Here is a 21,621-nt window from a genome sequence, read left to right on the forward strand (position 1 = left end):
TAGAATCCTGTTATGCCAATTATACGTTATAATAGGTACCAACACCACCTTTGCTTTTCAAAAAGCAACCATTCAGTTCTGGTAGATTAACTAGCAACAAGTTAAATTTGAGTAAGTTTTCTTGCTTCCTACTTTAGATAGTCCTCTTTTCTTACCATAATTACTTTCATGACTTTTGCCCTTTTACTTTGTGACACTAAAAAAATAAAAAGAGAAGAGCCAGTTAGATAAATTGTTGGAGAAAGCGGATGAATATTGACATCATTAAAGATCTGTGTTAATGTGTGATGTGGACCTGATAGTGAAATGTTTGTTTCAATCCTGTGATTTATGCAAAATCCTCAGAGTCCGATCCTGAATTGGATAAATAATTATTTAAAGAAAAAAAAGGAGCGGATAAAAAATAGTTTGGAAGAAAATTAGTATCTAGTAATATGATTTGAGAGAATCAGTTTAAGGATACTTGGGGAACAATGAATGGAAAAATGGAACAGAGTCCTCTGGGTTTATTGGGGTGAAAGAGCAGGTCAGGGACATAGGGAGAAAAAGCAAATGGACTGTGATTTGTCACTAGTCAGCAGCTGATTCATGAGCGACAGGACAACCCACTTATGTGCTGTCTATTTTCCCCCACTTGCGTGTCAATCTTTGTGCTTGTTGGAGAAATTATAATGAAATAATATGAGTTAAGTATTTGAAGTTCTTGTATAACCATGTAATTATTATTTATTAGTGTCTTCACTTAACCTTTTCAGGTTAACATGTACAGACTGGTTTTGATGCTGTTAATGAACTTCAGAAGACCTAGAAGCTTTTTTGTAGTTAAGGGATATTTTTCCATTTCCTATGCCTGTTCTATTCGTTCAAAAAATTGTTTTTTCTGTAATTTACCCATCACTATATATTTGATATGCTCTACTAAAGTCCAAATACTTAATGCCATTTAAAAATACTCTTTCATTTTAACTTGATTTTTAGCAATGGGCAGGCAAGAGTGCTTGTTGATAGAAAGTTAGACAAGGGAGTCCAGGACCTTGTGGAGACAAACAGGACACATTCTGAAACATACTGATGGTACCCAATAGCTGACCTGTTCCAACACTTGGATGCTAGACTCCCAGCCCTGCCTGCTGCTTACTAACTGTGGCACCCTGGGCTTCAGTCTCCTCATTTATAAAACTGGGGTAAGAATATCACCTTGCCAGAGGGCTGATTGCTGGATACAGCAGAGGCGTTTGCCAGGTTTTACAGGTAAGAACTGCCATAATTATATGTGTGTATGTGTGAATATATGAATGCATCTATGGGTATATAGATATTTGCACACACATGCAAGTTGCAGAAATATTAGAGTAGGTCATTGCTGTAGAAAATTAGAACGGGAGAATGGGGCGTGGAGCATACTTGAAGCTGCAGCACGTGGAAGCTTCTATGACGTGTGGAAGTCAGTGCTGGACTGGGCCAGCTCGGTGTGGTTTCAGCTGGCTGCGAGGCCTGGCCGGGAGTGGACTGGTGAATGTGTGGTTGGGGGCTGAGTACAGGGGGAACAGGAGGAATGAAGTAGAACCCGAAACCATAGCAGGGTTTCCAAGGAAATGAGTCCCGACAGTTTCGTGATTGAGCCAATGAGTGTCAAGTAGAAGAAGGCATCGCATCTTGGCAGCAGCCTGTATTTCAAAGTTCCTTTTTTTCCCCCCTTTTTCTTTTTTAGTAGAGACAGGGGCTCACTGTGTCATGCAGGCTGGAGTGCAGTGGTACAATCATAGCTTGCTTTAACCTCAAGCTCCAGGCTCAAGCAGTCTGCCCATCTCAGCCTCCCGAGTAGCTGGGACTATCAATTTTTTGTAGAGATGGGGTTTTCGCTACGTTGCTTCGACTGGTGTCAAACTCCTGGTCTCAAGCGATCCTCCCATCTTGGCCTTCCCAAGTTCCTTAGTCTTATGCATTGTAATCACTTGTCTTGATGCTTACAGCAGCTTTGTGAGCGAGGGAAGTATTCTTACCTCCTTTGGACAGATTAGGAAGACAGAAAAGGAGGTTTCTGAGAAGAGGTATGACACGTGTCAGGCCACATCTCGTAGTGATGAGGCTGCCAGCCACTGAAGCCCAGGGCTGGTAAGGACATGACTTCCCTGGCAAAGCTGGACTCCCTCTGCCTGGAGCCCCTGCACTTTGATTGCAGCATCTTCTAAAGGCACTTTAGGGGATCAGTTTCCCCTTCTGCTCTTTCCCTTGACTGGCTCTCAGTCCCTCTTCTCCTTTGTCTCTCTTTCTGTAGCTTCTCGCGCAACGCTGGGCTGGAATCAGTACACTTTAAACAGAGGAGCTTTTAGCAAAAGGCAGGCAAGCATACAGCTTCTACCCCCATCACCAGAGTCAGAAATTACACATGCCTAAACTCCGACAGGTCTGGGGGCACATGATCTAAATGGCTTATACGTATAAAGGGTTCTATAAGATGCTACTTTCTAAAGTTTTACTTTATGCTATGAAACCAAGAATATCCGTGCCACCTGCTTTTCTGCCTATTCTGTAGAACTGCCCCCACCCCCACTAACACCCCCACCCCAAAGTCAAGTGTCACGCCTTCTATGATTGAGTCCTCTTTGTCTAGTTACCAGATATTGTACTAATCTCAGCAGGAAATATTATGGCTGTGCCTGGGTGTTTGAAACATAAGCTAATATGTTCAGAAAAACTCAAGCCCTCGAGCCCTCCGGAGTCCGGAATAATGAAGCCAGGACAAAGAGATCGTGAGCTTTATTATTAGACACACTTACAAGAAAGCTTATTTTTTTGTAAGAAGTTTGCAAGAAGAGTTGGCAAACAAGTCAGCTTCCATTGTTCAAAGTTCAAATCGAACTTGGCTTTGTGGAAGGAGAGCCTGAATTAGTTATTAGTGTCTCAGACCACAAAGGCTGCCGCCTTGTGATGGTCTGTGGAGCTCATGGAACCTAACCATCCTTCTCTCTCAGAGAAATGGGAAAAATCTGAAGTTTTCAAATGAACATTAATCTCCAGCTTTGCCGTTTCATGCTTGCTCATGCATAATGAACAGGGTATTAAGTTCGCAGAGATAAATTTTGGCATCAGGATTAACTTAAAGACATTTTAAGCCATTTTTCTTAAAATCTGGAAAATCCTTCTGACTGTTGGAGTTTTAGCCTGCTTAACACAGTTGTTTGCATTGTTAGTAATAAGTACTGACCTTTTGTACAGAAATTTTAATGGGCGTAGTTCAACTCACAAAATAATTGTCTTTAATATCTCAGTTCTTCTAACACACTATGAAAAGACCTAAATGACTTTAAAACTGATTCATTTGAAAATGTGCATTGTTTCTGAACTGTTTCTGAATCTGTCTTCAGGGTTATGTAAGCAGCTCCTAAACATTCGAAATCTCCTTTTTTTTCTTTTTCTTTTTTGAGACAGAATTCCACTCTTGTTGCCCAGGCTGGACTGCAATGGCGAGATCTCGGCTCACTGCAATCTCCGCTTCCCAGGTTCTAGCAATTCTCTGGCCTCCGCCTCCCGAGTAGCTGGGATTACAGGCGCCTGCCACCACACCCAGCTAATTTTTTTGTGTGTGTTTTTAGTAGAGATGGGGTTTCACCATCTTGGCCAGTCTGGTCTCGAACTCCTGACCTCAGGTGATCCGCCCACGTTGGCCTCCCAAAGTGCTGGGATTACAGGCAGGAGCCACTGCACCCAGCCCAAAATCTCCTTTTTTAAAAAAATTTTAAACAAAGATAACTTTTGTTGGATCTCCAAATCCTATGTTGGATCTCCTTTTTTCTCTCGTGTTGGTTTTAACTTCATTTGTAGGAACTCGTCATTTTAAACATGGGCTTGCAGCCTATTTTTTTGTTGTGTTTTCTTGACAATAATAACACCCACGGTGAAGACACATACGCATTTATGTGTTTGATTTGGTGTACATTGTGCCAGTAGTGGCTCTGTTCCTGGTAGTCATACGAGTCATAAGTGCCAGGACCAGAGTATTTTCAGCAAGGGCTTCTAAGAATGGAAAGGATCATGTTTTACTAGTGACATGTTGTGCAAAGGAGTTCACAGAGCAGATATGCTTAAGCTCTTCTGTTTTATTCTTTCTTTTCTTTTTCTTTCTCTCTTTCTCTTGCTCTGTCACCCAGGCTGGAGTGCAGTGGGATGATCTCAGCTCACTGCAACCTCCGCCTCCCGGGTTCAGGCTATTCTCCTGCCTCAGCCTCTCAAGTAGCTGGGATTACAGGTGTGCACCACCACGCCTGGCTAATTTTGTATTTTTTGTAGAGATAAATTTTCACCGTGTTGTCCAGGCTGGTCTTGAACCCCTGACCTCAAGTGATCCGCCCTCTTAAGCCTCCCAAAGTGCTGGGATTATAGGGGTGAGCCACTGTGCCCGGCCTATTTCTTTTAAATTGCTGTGTGACTGTCTACTTGGAGGAAAGCTGGCAGAGCTCTGTTTAAGCTTGTACCTTCTCACCTTCTCACATATACGGGTCAGCCCATCTGCAGTCCAGACTCTCACTTTTTCCCTTACTTTTCCACTGAACTTGGAATTAAAGTACAGATGCCCCTCAACTTACAATGAGGTTCTATCCTGATAAACCCATCATAAGTCTAAGATATCTTAAGTCAAAGATGCATTTAATCTGCCTAACCTACCGAATGCCATAGCCTAGCCTACCCTACCTTAAACATCCTCAGAACACTTACATTAGCCTACAGTTTGGCAAAATCATCTAACACAAAGCCTATTAAATTAAATTAATTAATTAATTTTTTGAGACAGGGTTTCACTCTGTCACCCAGATGGGAGTGCAGTAGCACGATCTTGGCTCACTGCAACCTTGACTTCCTGGCCTCAGGTGATCCTTCCCTTAGTCTCTTGAGTGGCTGGGACTACCGGCATGTGCCACCATGCCTGGCTAATTTTTGTATTTTTTGTAGAGATGGGTTTTTGCCATATTGCCCAGGCTGGTCTTGAACTCCTGGCTCAAGCAGTCCTCCTACCTTGGCCCCCTCAAAGTGCTGGGATTACAGGTGTGAGCCACTGCACCTGGCCTGTGTGTCCCAATTTGATCATGAGATTGCAGCAAATCAGTCCCATCTTCAGGCTCAACTTCTAATTCTAGTGCCCTTGCTATTCCCACCACATCTGCAATAACTTCCTCCACTGAAGTCTTGAACCCCTCAGTGTCACACATGAGGGTTGGAATCATCTTCCAAACTCCTCTTAATCTTGATATTTTGACCTCCTTTCATGAATCACCGATGTTCTTGATGGCATCTAGAATGTTGAATCCTTTCCAGGACGTTTTCAGTGTATTTTGCCTGGTGCCATCAGAGCACTCACCATCTACTACGGCACTAGGTATATAGGCTTATGAAATGCATTCCTTAAATAATAAGACCTGAGAGTCGAAGTTGCTCCTTGATCCGTGGGCTGCAGAATGGATGTTGTCTTAGCAGGCATGAAAACAACATGAGTCTCCTTGTATATCTTTATTAGAGCTCTTGGGTGACCAGTTGCATTGTCAATGAGCAGTAATATTTTGAAAGAAATCTTTTTTTCTGAGCAGTAGGTTTCAACAATGGGCTTAACATATTTACTGAAACCATGCTGTAAACAGATGTGCTGGCATCTCAGTTTTGTAATTCCATTTATAGAGATGAGTAGATTTAGCATCATTCTTAAGAGCTCTAAGGTTTTCAGAATGGTAAATGAGCATTGGCTTCAACTTAAAAGTCTCCAGCTGCTTTAACCCTTAACGAGAGTCCATGTGTCCGTTGAAGCCAGGCATTGGCTTCTCCTCTTTAACTGTGGAGGTTCTAGATGGCAGCTTCTAGTAGGAGGCTGTTGTGTCCACAATGAAAATCTTTTTAGCATAGCCACCTTCATCAATGATCTTATTTAGATCTTCTGGATAACTTGCTGCAGCTTCTTCGTCAACATGTCCTGCTTCCTCTTGCTCTTTTGTGTTGTGGAGACGGCTTCTTTTCTTAAATCTCATCAGCTAATCTCTGCTGGCTCCAGACTTTTCTTCTGCAGCTTCCTGACCTCTCAGCCTTGATAGAATTGAAGACAATGAGGGCCTTGCTCTGAATTAGGCTTTGGCTTAAGGGAATGTTGTGGCTGGTTTGATCTATCCAGACCACTGAAACTTTTCTCCGTATCAGCAACAAGACTGTTTTACCTTCTGTTCATTCATTTGTTCACTGTAGTAGCATTTTAAATTTCCTTCAAGAAACTTTCCTTCAAGAATTTTACCTTTGCACCTTGGCTGGTTGGCTCAGGAGGCCCGGCTTCCAGCTTGTCTTGGCTTTCGCCATTGCCTTCGTCACTCAGCTGCGCCATTTGTAGCTTTTGATGTAAAGTGAGAGGTGCGTGACTCTTTTTTACTTGAACATTTAGTGGCCATTGTGGGGTTATTCTTTGGCCCAATTTCAATATTGTTGTGTCTCAGAGGATATGGAGGCCCCAGGAGAGGGAGAGAGATGGGGGAACAGCGGGTCGGTGGAGCAGGCAGAACACACACAGCATTAATTACGTTCACTGTCTTGTGTGGGCGTGGTTTGTGGTGCCCTCAGACAATTACAATAGGAGCATGGAAGATCAAATATAATAATAATGGGAAAGTTTGAATTATTGTGAGAATTACCAAAACGTGACACAGATGTGAAGTGAACACCTGCTGTTGGATAAACAGCAGCAGTAGACTTGCACAGGTTGCCACAGACCCTCGATTTGTAAGAAGATGCAGTGTCTGTGAATTAAACGAGGCATGCCTGTATTTGAGGTGGGCTCAGTTTGCCAGTGAGGGAAAGGCACCAGCATATATCAAACGCCTTGCATTCGTTGGGTTCTGTGCTAAGTGCCTAACTCATGTGTATTTAAAAAAATAATAATAACAGTTTTATTGAGATGTAACCCACAAACCACAGAATTTACTCAAAGTGTACCGTTCAGCAACTTTTTTAGTGTATTTACAGAGTTGTGCAGTCATCACCACAGTCAAATTTAGAACATTTTCATCACCCCAAAAGAAACCCTCGTACCTGTTAGCAGTCCCTATAACCCTCCTCCTAACCCCTGGCAACCACTAATCTACTTTCTGTCTCTATGAATTTGCTTATTCTGGACATAGTATATAAATGGAAACATATAATAATATATAGCCTTTAGCCTTTTGTGTCTGGACTCTTTCACTTAGCATATTTACAAGGCTTGTCAGTATGTCTTTTTTTTTTTGAGATGGAGTTTGTTGCCCAGACTGGAGTGCAATGGTGCGATCTTGGCTCACCACAACCTGTGCCTCCTGGGTTTAAGCAATTCTCCTGCCTCAGCCTTCCAAGTAGCTGGGATTACAGGCCTCCGCCACCACGCCCGGCTAAATTTGTATTTTTAGTAGAGATGGGGTTTCTCCATGTTGGTCAAGCTGGTCTCAAAACTCCTGACCTCAAGTGATCCGCCCGCCTCAGCCTCCCAAAGTGCTGGGATTACAGGCATGAGCCACCTCTCCCTGCCTGTCAGTGTATCGTTTTAGTGCCAAATAATATTCCCTGGTATAATTATACCACATTATGTTTATCCATCATCTGTTTCGGACATTTGGGTTATTTCCACTTTTGGCTAATAGGAAAAATGCTGGTAGGAACATTCATGGTAACCTTTTTGTGTGGACATACGTTTTTATTTTTCTTGGGTATATATCCAGGAGTGAATTGCTGGATCATATGCTAACTGTATTTAGCCTTTCAAAGAATGGCCAGAGTGTTTTCCCAAGCGTCTGTACCATTTTACATTCCCAGCAGCCATGAATTAACTCATATACTTTCAAAAGGCCTAAGTATAACTATCAAGAGAGCAGAGAACAATTTTAAGTTTTAAAAAAATCCCGATACAAATCTCAAAGTCTCTGAAGGACGTGACTGCTCTGAGGGTGATACAGCTTTTCCCAGTTTTCAGATATCCACAAGGTAGGGGCTGTATACCACTTGGTCCATGTTCATCATTGTATTTTCATCAGTTTCCAGCTGCCCATCTTCTTGGGCACATGTGTAGTCATTGAGTTTTTGGTGTTGGCCTTCTTCATTATCTTTGACCCTGGAATGTAGAAAATGAGATGAAGTTCATGGATGAAGATGCAAACCTTTGGAGGTGGGTTATAATCAAAGTAGGAATGGGGGTTAAATGTTTACTATTTTTGTCTGTAACAGTGGAGGAGGAGCTGTTCTCTCATAGGAATAGTGACCATTTGGTATCTAGTGAAAGAGTGCAAGAGCCCCTTTGTCCTTATACTGTGTTTTGATTCTATCACATTCTAAAATGCAAATTTGAATAGACAAGACTACAAGGATATCACCAGAAATAAAGAATCTCCAGACACTCTTTTTGGGAGGGGGATGAGAAGTTAGGGAGGGAATGAGGATACTTGCAATAGCATGCCGCTATCTCTCCTAACCTTTGTTCTTAGGAGGTTTCAACCCGATTCCCATCAGTTTCCCTAACCCTCAAATCCTCTGGCTCTTAGATATTCAGACCAGATTTCCGGTACAAGATGTGCAGGGCTTTTACATCCTTTGCTTTCACAGACATTTACAAAAACACAGCAATTTCTTGTTGACACATTTGGGAGGAGTAGGGGGAACAAGTGACCTTATTTTGATCATGATCTGTGTGCTGGGAAAACTTATCTCAGAGTATGGTATTAATGTTTTTGTTACCAAAAATGTCTTTTTTTTTAAAAGAGACCTTTGCCCTCCTTAATTAGTAATCTACTTTTTTTTTTTTTTTTGGTCTTTCTTCTTTCTTTACATCTGCCTTTACCTAATCCTTCCATTAATTCAAAGAGTGTTTTCCTGATATTTCTACAGATTTCCTTGACGGGGGGGATGGGGTTGGTGGACAGGAAGAGTGTGAGGAGATAATTATTTCATATTCTGAGCTGATGTGTCTTGTTATCTTCTGGTTGTTGTGATTTCTTCTAGTTTTTGTACCATAAGTTTGAGCCAAGCTAACATATTGCTATCTTTGTACACATCTCACCAAAAAAAAAAAAAACCAGCCAAAAATGACTTTGGTGCGATCGCAGCTCACCGGAACCTCTGCCTCTCGCATTCAAGCTATTCTTGTGCTTCAGCCTCCCGAGTAGCTGGGATAATAGGCATACTCCACCACGCCAGGCTAATTTTGTATTTTTTAGTAGAGATGGGGTTTCATCATGTTGGCCAGGCTGATCTCGAGCTCCTGACCTCAGGTGATCTGCCCACCTTGGCCTTCCAGAGTGCTGGGATTACAGGCGTGAGCCACCGCGCCAGGCCCCGATTCCCGATTCTGTTTTTGTTCACTGGATTAATAAATACCTTGTGTGTTATCTCTAAATACTTCCCCACCCCCTACCCCCCACCGAGACAGAGACTCACTCTGTCGCCCAGGCTGGAGTGCAGTGGCGTGATCTCGGCTTGCTGCAATCCCCATCTCCTGGGTTCAAGCAGTTCTGACTTGCCTCTCGAGTAGCTGGGGTTACAGGCGTGTGCCACTACCCCCGGCTAAGTTTTGTATTGTTAGTAGAGATAAGTTTCACTGTGTTATCGAGGCTAGTCTTGAACTCCTGACCTTGTGATCCGCCTGCCTTGGCCTCCCAAAGTGAGGGGATTACAGGCGTGAGCCACCACGCCCGGCTGTTGTCTCTAAATTCTTAACTGACACTTGGAAATGTGTTCATCTGCCAAAAATGGCTTGGAAAACACATAGTGCTTAAAGCTAGGACTCATTCCATTGATTTTTGTTTAGAACTGAGAGATGTATTCATATTTGGTTTGAATATGTCTTTTTCATTTCACTTAAGGGCTGCCAAGGAATTACTGTCCTATTATTTAGTTTAAGACAGTTTCAAGGTGACCTGTAAATGCAAAGTATTGATTTATGACCCAGTCTTTGGAGCTGGTTTTAGATGACAAATGTAAAGTCCTCATCATATAGTCTTAGTGCCATACGTGGTAGCTGATGTTCATCCCTTTAGCAGAAAATTATTAAGCAGCCGTTAGTTCCAGGCATTTGATGAGACAGTGAGAACCCACAAGTTTCTGTGAGACAAGTCCTAGTCCCCACAGATTGGTCCCGTACAAGGGTGGTGAGAGGTGGTCCCCCCCCCCGGCTATTGTAGACACCAGGATTTCCTCTTGACGTCCCCATCTACCCACATGCAGTTCCAGATCCTCATCATGGTGTACCAGGAAATCAGCCACTTTGGCATATGAGCTGGAAGTTTGTCTCCTTGATTGATGATTACGAGGCAGGGGTAAGAAAGGCGAGGTTATAATAGAATGTAAGTGACCTGAGAGGTTTCTGTCCAAGGTACTGTGGGAGAGAAGGCTGGCCCATTCAGACTAGATGTGGCGGGGGAGCTCAGAAGAGGGGTGACTGGAAGGGTGTGCTCAGCCAAGGAAGGAAAGACAGACAGACCCTAGGAGAGTTAACCCTTACAGGGACTCAAAGTTAATGTGATGCATATGGGGTCAGCTTGGCAGGTGAAGCAATGGGGCGCTCAGGGAGGGCCTGGCAGAGAAACCACATTCATAATTGATACTTTATCCTTGAAGTGATTGGGAACCAACTGTCAGAATTCCAATCAGGGTATAGCCAGATTACATCACTGATAACAGTAATATGAGTAACTGAAATATCAGAGTTGCTTACACAGTACCAAGAACTGTGCTAAAGGTGCACGATACTTATGTGCATGAGCTCACTCTGTTTGCAGTAAGAAACATAGCCGTTTGGATTACTCTTATGCTATAGGTGAGGAAACTAGGGACTGGAGAGCAGAGTAACTGGAACAAGTTAAGACTGCTCTGCCAGTGAGGTGCAGAGTGGAGTTAAGCACTGCCAAAGCTCATGTTGCACAAACCTGAGCAGTTTCCCTTGAACGAGGAAAGATTCTAGTCAGTCCTGTTTTTGGAAACAGCAACCAAAGAAACCAAAGTCTTATCTCTGAAAATACCTTTCAATTCTACATTATTAAGGCCAAGAAAAATTGTCATTAAAACTAGTAAAGTGTCCAGGCACGGTGGCTCACGTTTGTTCCCGGCACTTTGGGAGGCTGAGGTGGGCAAATCACCAGGTCAGGAGTTTGAGACCAGCCTGGCCAACATGGTGAAACCCCATCTCTACTAATAATACAACAATTATACGGGTGTGGTGGCGCACACCTGTCCAGCTACTCAGGAGTCTGAGGCAGGAGAATCGCTTGAGCCTGGGAGGCGAAGGTTGCAGTGAGCCCAGATCGTGCCACTGCACTCCAGCCTGGGCGACAGAGCGAGACTCCATCTCAAAAAAAACAAAAAAACAAACAAACAAAAAAAACCACCCAAAACTAGTAAAATATAATTTTAAATGTCATTAAAATTAAAGTTCAAAATTTAAAGAAACGTGTCTTGGACTCTAATTTGAGAAATGTTGGCTTTATGCCACAGGATGCTAGAAGCAGAGAGATGAATTTGGAGGCAGTTGTAGAGGTCTGGGTTGAAAGATGTGAGTACTGGAGCCCCAGTAGAGGCAGGAGGAGGAAGGGGAGAGAAGGTGGATTCTAGGTGGTGTCATTATCTGATCCCAAGGACTTGCGATGTGACTATAGTGGTTGACAATGGAGGGATTTTAGGTTGACTCTGGTTTCTGGCTTGGGGAGCTGACAGCAAAGGTGTCATTCCCTGAGGAACGGGTAAGGAAGTAGCCACAGGGTGAACAGAAGGAGATGCTGAGGTCAGTTTTCATTTTGAGATACTTGTGAAACATCAAGGTGTTTCGGAGTCATAGGAACGGAGGTTTACGGCAGGGTTTAAGTTCATGTGATAGCTGTGTTGCCTGAAGGGATCTGGGCTTATGACTGAGAAGACAGGGCTCCAAAGGGGGCTCTTAAAATTAGGACCAGGACATGAGGTCAGGAGTAAAGGGGCCTCAGAGGTGAGAGCTCATCCACTGGTAGTTGAGGAGCAAGCAGCCAAGAATTGGGCGTTCCGTCCATGCTTCTTGAATTTCTCTAGCCTGAAACTTACTGTGTTTAAAACCAGTGGATTATTAGAGAAGCCCTTGTTTCCTTCTGAGAGCTTGTGACTCCTCGGGTAGATCTTTTGTTTTGTTTTTGTTGTTTTTTTGAAAGCTGTTCTACAATGCTCATTTTATAAAAATGTATGAAACCCCTTCTATTTATCCAGATACATTCTCGGATGGTGATTTTGATTGGACTGATTTCCTTTTTAAGCCTAGAAGTGTATACAAGCTTAGGGAAAGAGTCATAGAAAAGCATTAAAAACACCTACAAAGCCAGGTACCTGTAATCCTAGCACTTTGGGAGGCCGAAGTGGTCAGATCATTTGAGCTCAGGAGTTTGAGACCAGCCTGGACAACATGGCAAAACCCTGTCTCTACAAAAAATACAAAAGTTAACCGGGTGTGGTGGCATGCACCTGTAATCCCAGCTACCTGGTGAGGGGCTAAAGCGGGGAACATCACTTGAACCCAAGAAGTGGAGGCTGCAGTGAGCTGAGATTGCTCCACTGCACTCCAGGCTGGGTGACAAAGTGAGACGTGTCTCAAAAATAAATAAACAAACAAAAACACACCCAAAAACCTATAAACTTGCCATGCATTGTTGGAGTTATGAGATATATATATATTTATTTATTTTAATTTTCTATTTCTGTAGGTTATTGGGGGAACAGTTGGTGTTTGGTTATATGAATAAGTTCTTTAGTGGTGATTAGAGAGCTTTTGGTGCACCCATCACCTGAGTAGTATACACTGCACCCAATTAGTAGTCTTTTATCCATTACCCCCTTCCCATCCTTTCCCATTGATTCCCCAAAGTCGTTTGTGTCATTCTTATGCCTTTGCATCCTCATAACTTAGCTCCCACATATGAGTGAGAACATACGATGTTTGTTTTTCCATTCCTGAGTTACTTCACTTAGAATAATAGTCTCCAATCTCATCCAGGTTGCTGCAAATGCCATTAATTCATTCCTTTTTATGGCTGAGTAGTATTCCATTGTATATATATACCACAGTTTCTTTATCTACTCGTTGATTGATGGGCATTTGGACTGGTTCCACATTTTTGCAATTGCAAATTGTGCTGCTATAAACATGCGTGTGTGCGAATATCTTTTTTCTATAATGACTTATTTTCCTCTGGGTAGATACCCAGTAGTGGCATTGCTGGATCAAATGGTAGATGTACTTTTAGTTCTTTAAGGAATCTCCACACCGTTTTCCATGGCGGTTGTACTTGTTTACATTCCCACCAGCAGTGTAGAAGTGTTCCCTGTTCACTGTATCCATGACAACATTGATTATTTTTTAATTTTTTGATTGTAGCCATTCCTGCAGGAGTAAGGTGGTGTCACACTGTGGTTTTGATTTGCGTTTCCTGATCATTAGTGATGTTGAACATGTTTTCATATGTTTTTTGGCCACTTGTATATCATCTTTTGATCCCATGTCTCCTTTACTCAGCTTCCCTCAGTGATATCTTGCAAAACCAGAGCGTAATATCCCAACCAGGATATTGACATTGACGCAGTGGATACAGGTCATTTCCATCATCACAGGACCCTCCTGTTGTCCTTCACAGCCGTCCTCATTACCCTCCTGCTCAGTGCCCTCCTTAGCCTCCGGCAACCACCAAGCTGTTCTTCATCCTCTGTAATTTTGTCATTTCAAGAATATTCTATGAATAGAATCACATAGCATGTAACCAGGAATTGGCTTCTTTCAGCTTTTGCCTATTGGAAATCTGCTATAAATATTTGTGTGCAAGTTTTTGTGCAAATGTAAGTTTTAAGAATGAAGGCCCAAGAGTACAGTCACCCTGTGTGTGTGTGTGTGTGTGTGTGTATGTGTGTGTGTGTTGTCTATTTAAAAAAATAACCCTACGATTTTACTACATATGTGCAGAGTAGAGTTTTATTACAAATTTATTTTAGTAAAACTCCACAATGAAAAAACCATTTTTATACAGTGATTGTTTTCTGCACACTAAATTCCTAAATGTGGAAAGACTGGCTCGAAGAGTTTGAACATCTTTTTTTTTTCTTGATAGACTTGGCTTGCATAGTGGGTATATGAAATCAAGAAATCGTTCTAATTACACATCTTAGCATAATGAAAACAACAAGGATGATTTTCTTTGTGCAGTAGATTTCCCTAAAAAATTATACAGAAAGTTTTCTTTTGTGAATGAAAAAGTACTGGAGTTTAGGATTTAAAAGAAATCTGTACATAAGTCTCTGAAATCACAGTTTCTGACCTTATATATAAATACAAATTTGAGGTCTGGTTTTCCTTTTTTTTTTTTTTTTTTTTGAGATGGAGTCTACCTCTGTCATCTAGGCTGGAGTGCAGTGGCACAATCTCGGCTCACTGCAAACTCTGCCTCCTGGGTTCAAGCAGTTCTCCCACCTTAGCCTCCCAAGTAGCTGGGACTAAAGGCGTGCACCATGATGCCCGGCTGATTTTTGTGATTTTTAGTAGGGGCTTCACCATGTTGGCCAGACTGGTCTCGAACTCCTCAGTGATCCATCTGCCTCGGCCTCTCAAAGTGCTGGGATGACAGGTGTGAGCCACCGCGCCTGGCTGGTTTTCCTTAATATATAAATATCCTAGTATATTCTTGCGTGCGAGTGTGTGTGTGCGTGCGCGCGCGCGTGTGTGTGTGTGTATTAGCCATTCCTCCCAACTGAGCTAACTCTGTGTGACAGTTAATCTTTTCCTCTTAAGTTACCAAGAGTGGTCCCGGCCTGGGTATCACCGAGGCCTTTCTGTTTGCTGAGTAGTTACCGTGAAAGTGTGTTCATTGTGTCTGCACTGCTTGTTGTGTTGCATCTCCACCAGCAGCTGTGCTGCTGGCCCACTAGCCCCTGGGTGTTTCAGACTTCTCGATTTACCCTGTTCGCCTGCCTGCAGCCCTGCGGCGCCCTCAGAAAGGTTTGAGCTGGATGGTTAGGATTTCCCGCTCAGAGACTGGTCTGCCGGCAGCTTTATGATGTTGTGTGCACCATCCCTGATACTTTTGGGGGTGCGCTATTTGTGTACATGATGGCAGGAAGAAACCTTCCATTTCGGAAACAGCAGTGTTTGTGGCAATTGCTCCTCAAGCGGATTCAGAAGATTGCTTTTCTGTGGAGTTTCTGTTGAATTGCATCTTGCAGTGAGATTTATTCTTTATCTCTTATCTCCAGAAAAACAGTCTTGGTGTTGTGTTTGATATTAGTGTTGTCCATGATGATGAGTAGGAAGAGAAGGCTCTGTCCCCTCCCTAAACACTTATGTGCCTTTCATGTCCTTCAGGTCAGAGGCCAGGCAGCACCCAGGGCACAGGGGGCCCTTCCCAAGTCAGCCTCTGCTGCAGCCACACTCAACCGCAGACACCCCACACCGCGTCACCCTTGCATCTGTGTCCCTCCTGGCCATCACCTCTCCCACATGGATCATCCCTGTTGTGCCCTGGGCATTTCCACCATTACAGTCCCCACGGCACTGTCTGGATTGCCTATTTATTTTTCAGAACTCTCAGTGACTATAAACTCTTTGCAGGGAGGGGCCGTTTAATTCATCATCGTATTCCCAGGGTATTCCCAGGGTCCAGCTCTCAGGCTGGCGTGAGTGACTGAGGAAACTTAAAAGGGAGTAAATAAATGAAAAATAACGGAATAAATGAGTGAGATTAAACCTAGCACACTGGGGCTGGGCATGGTGGTGTGCACCTATAGTCCCAGTTACTTGGGAGGTTGAGGCGGGAGGATTGCTTGAGCCCAGGAGTTCAAGACTGTAGTTCACGCCAGCCTGGGTGACAGAGTGAGACCCTGTCTCAAAACAAAACAAACCTAGTACACCGGGAAAGTGATGGAAAATCAGCTTCTCCTTCTTCTTCTTTACCCTGCTCTCTCCTTTGAAGGGCCACTGGGATACTTTGCTGTTTGTTTGTTTTGAGACAGAGTCTCTGTCGCCGAGGCTGGAGTGCAGTGGCGCGATCTCAGTTCACTGCAATGTCCACTTCCTGGGTTCCTCAAGCAATTCCCCTGCCTCAGCCTTCCAGGTAGCTGGGATTACAGGCATGGGCCACCACTCACAGCTAACTTTTGAATTTTTAGTAGAGATGGACGGGGGTTTCACCATGTTGGCCAGGATGGTCTTGAACTCCTAACCTCAGGTGATCCAAAATGCTGACCTTGGCTTCCCAAAGTGCTTGGATTACATATTTTTTGCTATTGACTCCATTTCCAGGGCGTCCACCCTCAGCGATCTCTTTGCCTGCATCTTCATGATGTAATCACTCCACATTCTCCTTGTCAGTTTAAAAGAGGAGCAGCCCAATCAAGGTGGAGGGTTAACTGGACAGTAGCAGCAGCAGCCTGGGCCAGGCAGGGGTGAGCTGTGTGCCGCCCTCACCAATCTATGCCTCAGCATCTCTGCTGCGGAGATAGTAATGCCTTCACCGTATACATTCGAACATCAGTTCAGGCTGAGGAATGTGCCCAGGGACTCATAGCCAGTAAGCAAGTGGCGGAGCTGGAATTTGAAAGGCCATCTCTGAACAGGTGACCCTTGAAGGTCTGGCTCTACCACGCATGCTTCCCTATGATACCAAGAAATTGAACCTTCCCTGTGCTGTGTGCCGTTGGGTAAGTTTCCTAAGTTCTCTGATCCTCTGTGAATTCATCCTTTTAAAAATGAGCATCAGGGCTGGGCGTGGTGGCTCATGCCTGTAATCCCAGCACTTTGGGAGGCCAAGGCAGGCAGATCCCGAGGTCAGGAGATCGAGACCATCCTGGCCAACATGGCGAAACCCCGTCTCTACTAAAAATACAAAAAATTAGCCGGGCGTGGTGGCGGGCACCTGTAGTTCCAGCTGCTTGGGAGGCTGAGGCAGGAGAATCGCTTGAACCTGGGAGGCAGAGGTTGCAGTTAGCCGAGATCGCGCCACTGCACTCCAGCCTGGGTGACAGAGCGAGACTCTGTTGCAAAAAAATAAAACAAATGAGCATCAGTATTACCTCTCCTTCTGAGAACCAAATGAGGTAACATTAGCAATGTCTGATGCATGCAGCTGGCACTTAACCCGTTCCCTCTGCTTGGCCCTCTTATTTTGTTTTGTCACCCAAAGGATACACTGGGCATTGAAAACCTGATGATAGTTAAAGGACTTAATTTCACAAACTAGTTGAGTCGTTGAAAAAGAAAACAACAATCTTTGTGTTATCTGTACTTCATAGTTATCTAACAAAGTAGCAGAACAGTTATATATATAAAGAAAACATTGACTGGGCGCAGTGGCGCACGCCTGTAATCCCAGCACTTTGGGAAGCCAAGGAGGGTGGATCACTTGAGTACGAGAGGTCAAGACCAGCCTGGCCATCATGGTGAAACCCTGTCTCTACTAAAAACACAAAAATTAGTCAGGCGTGGTGATGCACGCCTGTAACCCCAGCTATTTTAGAGGCTGAGCCAGGAGAATTACTTGAACTCAAGAGGAGGTTGCAGTGAGTTGAGACTGCGCCACTGCACTCCAGCCTGGGTGACAGGGAGGCTCTGTCTCAAAAAAAAATAAAAAACCGTAAGGTTAACCCCTAGGCCGTGTAATTAGAGTGCCAAATCTCTGACAAGTTTGAACTGAAAACAGGGCACTATTGCCGTTTGTTTCCCCTGCACACTAGCAGAGTAGACATGTATACATTTGCTTTTGATTAGGTTCCCAGGAAACTTTCTAGGGGACTTGATGTTTTCATGCCCCAAATACTTCCTCCAGTCTTGTAAAGCATCAACAAAAACAATAGGAAAAGGCAGATTTTCAGTTAGGTGGATTGTTTCTTCTTAGACTCTTCTTGGTTGCAAAGGAACATCATAAAAGTATAAATTACTTACTCAGTACAAAATAATCATGGAGCTTGAGAGCGTATACACCAGTCATTGAAAGCACAGTCAGTGAAGCCGAACATAAGCTCATTTTTGTTTACGTGATTGCTCATTTCAGCCACATGTCAGGAGGCAGATGTCTTAACAACCTTTGTCATTGATCATTACTTTGATTCATGAATTAAAAAGCCAATAAATGAAAGGCGGAAAATAAGAGAGACATCCCCAGAAACAATGTGGAATTCCAGGCAAAATCTAAACAAGGCCAGCCAACTCCGTGCAAAGGGATTAAAATAGGAGAAGAAAGTGTTATGACAAATAGCTTTTCATCAGAGCGCTTACAGGCAAGGTTGTCATAAAACATGGGGATTGCACACGCAGCTTCCCTTGGCCCGCTCCCTCCTCCCGCACAGGAGCTGTTCTGGAGACTGTGTTCTCTCATCTTCAGAGCCTGCGCTCCTCCCGCCGCACTTCCTGCGACTCTTGCTTTTTCCTCGCAGAATGTTCTGTGTTGTTCTTTGTATTCTGTTCCCCTGATAGGAATTGCTACCTTTTATTGTATTGTTGTATGCCAGTCGCTGTGACTTTTACCTACATTATTTTCCTTAGTTTTCGCGGTAATTCTATGAGTTGTCTCTGATCATCATCCTTATTTTACAGATGGAGGAAATACTGGGCCAGAGAAATGAAAATCTTGTTTGTTGTCCTTCAGTTGCAGGTAGCATAGATCTAGGAGAGGTCAATCCAGCTAGAAATGATTCTAAGGCTGTGTTTGCCTCTTATTCCACTCTTCTTTTTTTTTTTTAATTTATTTTTTGAGACTGAGTCTCCCTCTGTATCACCCAGGCTAGAGTGCAGTGGTGCAATTTTGGCTCATTGTAACCTCTGCCTCCCGGGTTCAAGTGATTCTTGTGCCTCTGCCTCCCGAGTAGCTGGGATTACAGGCACCCACCACCATGCCCGGCTAATATTTGTATTTTTAGTAGAGACAAGGTTTCACCATGTTGGCCAGGCTGGTCTCGAACTCCTGACCTCAAGTGATCTGCCTGCCTTGGCTTCCGAAAGTACTGGGATTACAGGACATGCGCCACCGTGCCCATCCTGGTTTTGTTTTTTGAGACAGGGTCTCCCTGTCTTGTCCAGATTGGAGTGCAATGACATGATCTCAGCACACTGCAACCTCCACCTCCTGGGCTCAAGTGATTTTCATGCCTCAGTCTCCTGAATAGCTGGGATTCCAGGCACACGCCACTGCATCCAGCTGTCCACTCTGCCTTTCTATATATATAATACCCATTTTAAGGGCAGGACCATTCCTTCAGTATTTGTTGAGTCTGCCAGGACTGAGTACTGGGGACAAGATGGTAATGGTTCCTGCCTCAGAGTAGTGAGGTGTGAAGTCAACTGAGAGGGTCATAGCTGGCATTTAAAAGAAATGAAATAGGATATAAAATATGGGGAAGCATCAAACGTTGTGATGCTAAGTGTTGTGTTAGGAAACTTTTATTGAACTACAGTAGTTCACAGGGAAAAACATGTCTCCCTGTGGGTTGTGGTCAGAAGAGTGTGAAAGATCCTGACCAAGAGGTTCCAGGGTGGGGGTGTGATGGCTTTTCAACAAGATAATGGATAAGTGATTATAATGTGTCATAAGGAGCAATGAGGACACACACGTGATAGAAGAAGGAAGAGAGTGGCAGGGGTGCCTCTGGGCAAGACCGTTGGTGTCTTCCGAGAGGATAATGTTTGAGCTGAGACTCCAAGGAGGAGAGTAGCAGGAAGATAGTTGCCCAGACCTGGGAAGAGATGCAAGATCCTAGGCCAGGAAGGAGCAAAGGAATAGTCTCAGAAACAGAGATAATGTGGACCATATTGTTTCACCATAATTAATGCAGTACAGTTAGAAAATCTCAAAAATGTAAGTGAACTCCAATTCCTAGAAATCATCCTCCTGCTCCTTAACTGGGGTCAAATAAAAGCGAATCAATATAATATGCCATAATACTGTCATGCTGATTTTGTTTACCTCTATTCAGTATTTTTATTTCTTCGATTGTTTTTGAAAGTTTTGTTTTGTTTTGTTTGAGACAGAGTCTTGCTCTATTGCCCAGTCTGGTATGTAGTGGTCCGATCTAAGCTCACTGCATCCTTCACCTCCCAGGTTCAAGCAATTCTCCAGCCTCAGCTTCCTGAGTAGCTGGGACTACAGGCGCTCGCCACCGCGTCCGGCTAGTTTTTGTATTTTTAGTAGAGACGGGGTTTCACCATGTTGGCCAGGCTGGTCTCAATCTCTTGACCTCGTGATTTGCCTGTCTTGACCTCCCAAAGTGCTGGGATTACAAGCGTGAGCCACCACACCCAGCTGAAAGATGTTTTTATGTTTTAGGAGAAGTTTTCCTTACAGGCGTTGGCTTGTTGTCATCATTTTTTCTTAGTGTCTGTGTAGACATCTGGTTGTTTGGTGTCTCAGGACATTTCTAAAGCGTACTATTGACATTTTGGGTAGTATTGGGTATTACTTTGATGTTTGGCAGCATTCCTGGCCTGTGCTCATTTAGTGCCAGGTAGCACCCTTCTCCTCTCCCCCAAATTCTAACAACCAAAAATCTCTCCAGGTGTTGTCAAGTGTCCCTGGCAGTGGCAGGGGTGGGGAGGAGATTGAGAACCTCTACTCTAGAAGAAATGCCAAGCTAGTGTGAGAGGAAGATGCTTGAGAATACTCAGTGTGTCATCTATCGATTATGATTTTTTTTTTCATTTTAATTTCCCTTCAGTTGGAAAAGTTAGGTTTTAAGACTAGAGGTTCCTAATGACTTGTAATAAAATAAATCTTGTGTATAAGCCCCTTCTCCAAGTAATTTTTTCAGTCGTATTGATCAGTTTCCTTTGTTCTGCCCCCACGCCAATCCAGTTCACCATGTGACCAGCGGTTTGTACTTCTAGAACAGGAAGCGTTTGTTCTCAGGTATCATTTTATCCAAGCGGATTTCTTGTCTGTTAATCCTCTGTGTTTTGCTCATTCCTTACCTCCTTTTCCGTGCTTTATGCTCCATTAAAGTAACTCGGTTTATGCCAACTTGTGATTTTTAGAAAAACATCTTGTTACAGTATTGTGGCCCTTGTTTCTTTCAGGAAAAGTTGCGTAAAAATAACTGCCCCCGTCCGCAGCCGGGCGCGGTGGCTCACGCCTGTAATCCCAACACTTTGGGAGGCCGAGGTGGGCAGATCACGAGGTCAGGAGATTAAGACCATCCTGACTAACATGGTGAAACCCTGTCTCTACTAAAAATACAAAAAAATATTAACCGGGTGTGGTGGCAGGCGCCTGTAGTCCCAGCTACTTGGGAGACTGAGGCAGGAGAATGGCGTGAACCCGGGAGGCAGAGTTTGCAGTGAGCCAAGATCGCTCCACTGCACTCCAGCCTGGATGACAGAGCAAGACTCAGTCTCCAAAAAAAAAAAAAAAAAAAAAAAAAAAAATCTCCTGCCCCTCCCTGGCTTTTTATTTTATTTTATTTTATTTTATATAAGATGTCATCCAGACTGGAGTGCAGTGGATTCTCATGCCTCAGCCTCTTGAGTAGCTGAGATTACAGGCGCACACCACCATGCCTGGCTAATTTTTGTGTTTGTCGTAGAGACGGGATTTCACCATGTTGGCCAGGCTAGTCTTGAACTCCTGGCCTCAAGTGATCTGCTTGCCTCAG

General features: G+C 43.8%; 2 protein-coding genes across 27 annotated transcripts in view; one reads left to right on the plus strand and one right to left on the minus strand.

Moving 5' to 3' along the window:
* BASP1 (brain abundant membrane attached signal protein 1) overlaps positions 1 to 21,621 on the minus strand; it is a 1,209,505-nt gene that overhangs the window by 427,888 nt on the left and 759,996 nt on the right. The window contains exon 1 of one of the 26 annotated variants that reach the window (XM_050794732.1): positions 10,150 to 10,153. The exons of the other annotated variants lie outside the window; for them this stretch is intronic. The gene's annotated coding sequence lies outside the window, so the exon portion shown is untranslated. Of the gene's footprint in view, positions 1 to 10,149; positions 10,154 to 21,621 lie in introns of those variants that run through there. 26 annotated transcript variants of the gene reach the window in all.
* MYO10 (myosin X) overlaps positions 1 to 21,621 on the plus strand; it is a 275,069-nt gene that overhangs the window by 93,283 nt on the left and 160,165 nt on the right. The gene's annotated exons all lie outside the window — the stretch shown is intronic.

The sequence above is a fragment of the Macaca thibetana genome, chromosome 6 (genome assembly GCF_024542745.1).
Source record: "Macaca thibetana thibetana isolate TM-01 chromosome 6, ASM2454274v1, whole genome shotgun sequence".
Taxonomy (NCBI): Eukaryota; Metazoa; Chordata; class Mammalia; order Primates; family Cercopithecidae; genus Macaca; species Macaca thibetana.